Raw genomic sequence first — 4,624 nt, 5'->3', positions numbered from 1 at the left:
TCAAATCGCAAAACAATTAAGAACTAAAAAAACCATGAACTACATGGAAGTGTTTTCTAGTGTTCCCGTATGGCTCTATCACAAGTCTTGTCTGTCCTTTGTCGGTCCATTCCTGTCATTGCCTGAAAAACATGAAAGAAAAAAGAATGAGTATAACAATATCAAGCAAGTAACCCTCTATTGGGCCATCTAGGTAACCTATTAACTAGTCTATCTAGGCATCAGTATACACCCATATCATAATAGTCCAGTGATCCTGAAGGATCACATATTAGTCATAAACATGATCCCGAAGAAACACGCATCAATCATAGTGTGTAACCCAAAGGTACACAAATCAATCATAAATCTACACATATATAGTCATGGTGTGGAACCGAAGGAGCATACAATCAGTTGTATGTGTACACTTGCTCAGATAAGAAAAGTTAACAAGAACCATTTAAACTTAGCATTCATCAGTTCACATATAACTCCTTTGTTATAATTAAAGTCATTTATCTTAGGTGTAAAATTACCAATACATCCTCAATCAACTTTACATATCATCACAGTCCAATTAGTCTAGAATACAAAATTCAATCAGTCTATAATGCATAGTCTAATCAGTCTAAAGTAAATAATCCAATCACTCTAAAATAGACAATCCAATCAGTCTAAAAAAATAGTCTAATTATTATCATGCGCTGGGGATGACTGGTTTGAAGGCGAACCAGTAGAAAGACATTTACCTGACATTAGGCCCAGACATTGTTATTCAAGCAACCAATCTCCAATGAGAATCTTGAACTAATGTCCCTAACACAAAACACAACATTCAAAATTAACCCCAAAAACCTAAATTTAAATCTTTAGGCCCAATTTCAAAACACCCAATTTACATCAACCTCTAGTGTTTCCAAAAAAATCCCAAAGTCCAATTACTTCCCCAAAATTATGCTGAAAATGTCAAAAATTGACCTGTTGAATTGCAAGTTAATTCCACACCAACTCCAATCTACAGTCAGAACATTGTGGGCAAGCAAGATTTAATCCCAAAAAAAAAATTAAGTGGGCACTCAACCAAAACCTAAAATTTCACCATTAAACCAAGATCTTACCCCAGAACCAAGATCCAGTCAAAAACCCGAAAACGATAGCATGTAGAAACTAACGACGCACAACTGGAAACTCCAGCAAGACCTGGCAATGCGCAAACAGCTGGAGAATTTCGTCGATGCAGTGGCTGGATGGAACCCACAGACAACGCCACTCAGAAAAATGACTAAGTGGTATGAACTCACGACGTTGTCACTGGAGTCAACGACGAAAGCGACGATAGACTAACACGTGAAGCCCGAGAGAGAGAGATGAACGACAGTGGCTCGAGCGAACACGTGCGACAACGACGACGTCAGGCGACTAGGGCTGGAGGTGCACAATTCCTTTCAGGTGGCAGTTAGAGTTGAATTTGTATGGAAAGCAAAACACAATTGGAAGGGGGTCTCACGTTCATGAGAGAAAAAGAACTAATGTTAATTTTTTTTCTTTTTCTTTTTTTTTTTCTACTCCCCCTAAATAAAACCCTAACCCCCTTTATATAATTTTCCTCCTCCCTTTTTCCTCATTTAATTCCAAATTCCTTTTTACACTCCAAAAATCTATATTTTCCCCCCTTAAATTCCAAAATCTCTTTTAAATTAAATCCAAATAAAATTCTAACCAATATCTTGATATCCCAATTTTTTTCAAAATAATTTAAATCCTTCACCCACATAAAACAAATTGAATTATCTTAATAAAATAATCCAATTTAACCATAAGCCAAATGAGATCCCAATTAATTCAAAAAAATAATTAAATTGGAATTAATTTGACGAATTAATTAAATCTTGAATTCCGATCAATCCAAAAATAAATTAACCAAAATTTACATGATAAATCAAGGTGTTACACCATTTAGGTTATTACTTAAACATGATCTACTTGTAAATCAACCATATACATGTTCAAGTTAAATAAAATAAACTTGGTTCTTAGTTTATTGGATTGAGTTAATACAATCTAAATATCGAATAAAATAACATCTTATTTTATCAAATAAATAATTCGTATATAATTTACAAACTATGAGAATCACAAGATTTAGGACATCAGTGACAACATAAAAGAATTTTTTAAATGTTTTGAGCCCGTTTGATGATGTTCATATTTCTTATTTCCTGTTTCTAGTTTCTAGTTTCTTGTTTTTTTAAGAACAAGAAACATGAATATGTTAGGTAACTATTTTTGTTTCAAAATAGAAATAGAAAATTATTTGATAATCATTTATAGTTTCTGGTTTCATGTATTTTTTTCTTACATTTTCTCTTATTTCTTAGTTTAAATATTTATTTAATTATGTAAAATAAAAGATATATGACATATATTAAAATAATAAAAAAATACTTATAAAACATTTACATTATCAAATATGCATTAGTCTCGATGCAAAATTAATAACAACATTACAATTGTTTCTATCATTCATATGTTGCTAAAATTTGATTTGTAATATTATTTATCATTCAAGTAATTTTTTTGTATGATGTCAACTCAAATCCAACTAAATTATATTATTATTTAACTGTCATAATTGTAAAATATTAAAGTAAACCTAAATGAATGTCTTAATAAACAAAATTTATATATTGTAAAATTTTAACTGGTTTTATATGTGCTAAAAACAAAGTACTTAACTTTAAAAAAATATATAAACATACATATTACAAAATTAAAAATTAAAAATTAAAAATTTAAAAAATACTTAAGTATGCATATTAAAATTTTTAATTTTAAAAATCAAAATAATATATAAATCTTAATATTGAAAAATTCAAAATTCAAAATTAAATTAACATATAAATATTTTTAAAAAATTAATGCTGAAAAGAAATTAAAAATATATATAAAAAGAAATATTACTAAATTAATATAGATAATAAAGAAATATATGTTGTGAAATTGAGGAACACAATGGAACACAATGGATAGGAGAAAATATAATATAATAATATATAATAAATAATAAAATAAATAAATAAATAAAATAACTAAAATTATAAAATAATTAAAATTATGAAAATTTAGTGGAAATTTGAAGTGGATTTCTCACTAATGTGTGTGTCACACCCCGCCCCAGACTACTCTCTAAGCCTAGGAAAGGGCATGACTGCAGCAGTTATCAACCCTTTTGTTGACACTTACTGCCTAATAACTTTTGCGGAAATAACTTTGATACCAATGAACAAATTTAATGACCAACTGAATAAGTCAATGAGGCAAACAACAATGGATTAAGTAGGTCCACTTTATTACAACAAAGTAAAGTTTATACAACTCCAAGACTAACAACAAAGTTTACAATCACAACTCTTTAAAAACCCTCTGGAAGTGTAACTGTGGCTTGTGGCAGACCTTGACCTTAGCAGCACCCTGGAACTCCTCACCTTTCGCTACCTAGAAAGAAAAACATGAAATAACAGAATGAGCTTCACAAAGCTCAGTGAGTGGTAAGCAACTTCTAGAGTCTATTTCAACTCATAAATAACAAACATATCATAAATACGAGGTTACATTCAAACTTCAGCCTTGAACGAGTCTGGTCTCAACTTCTATCTACACACACGGTAGATAGATAACTGTTACTAAATACAACGCTTACTCTTTACGTTTCCTTTGTCTCCTATGTACACATAGCTCCCCACGCATGGGCTCAGAAGCCAGGCCTGTCGACTCTCTGACCATCCCATACGAGGTTCCTCCCACAGACTCAGGAACTAGACCTCAGTCCTTTGACCATCCCTTGAGGTTTTACTTACGGACTTAGGAACAAGGTCTATTGACCCCCTGACCATCCCAATCACATAATCTCATTCTCATGCTAGATACTCATTCATAACCTAAGCATATACAATTTACTCTAAAAGATATGCTTTAAGACTTAAAGGAAAGTACCACTCACCTTGGTTGTTTAGGAACCTTTCTCTCTAGAAGTTCCTTGATCTTCCCGGGCTCCTCTTTTGAACCCTAAATTCTAGATTCAACTTAAAGCTCAGACTACTCATAGTTCTAAGCTTTATCTCAATTACTTCCTTCTGCAAATATGCTCTAAAATGTCTCGGGAATCTTACCTCAAAATCTTAGCTCATAAATCCTCGTTGTTTGGCCAAAGAAATCAAAACATCAAGACTGGCCCAGCTTACCCGACAGCTCGACCCCTCTGTCTTGTCCTCATTCTCCAGCCCGATCCCTTGGAGCTTCCTCTCCGGCAACCCTACCCTGAAAACTAGACTCTTCTAACTTTCAAGTGGCTTTGAAATCACATCAAACGCACAAGTATTCTGGGAAAACTCCTCGTCCCAAATTTATGTTACTTCCTGTCTTTTCTGCCCGACAGCATCTCCCCTCTTGGGACCTCTCGACCAACGCATGGTCTTGCTACCAACGCATAGTTTCCTCCGAATATACTCTTCTTTATGTCCTTTGAAAAGAATTTGAGTTCTCATCCAAAGTCCTTGGCCCTATTTATAGGCGTCCAAGATTGCTCTAAGGGTGACACCTCTTACTTGGCCATATCCAAGTGTTTTCCTTAGCATCTACCAAC

This window comes from Benincasa hispida, chromosome 1 (genome assembly GCF_009727055.1).
Source record: "Benincasa hispida cultivar B227 chromosome 1, ASM972705v1, whole genome shotgun sequence".
Lineage (NCBI taxonomy): Eukaryota > Viridiplantae > Streptophyta > Magnoliopsida > Cucurbitales > Cucurbitaceae > Benincasa > Benincasa hispida.
Note: the sequence above shows the minus strand (reverse complement) of the source record.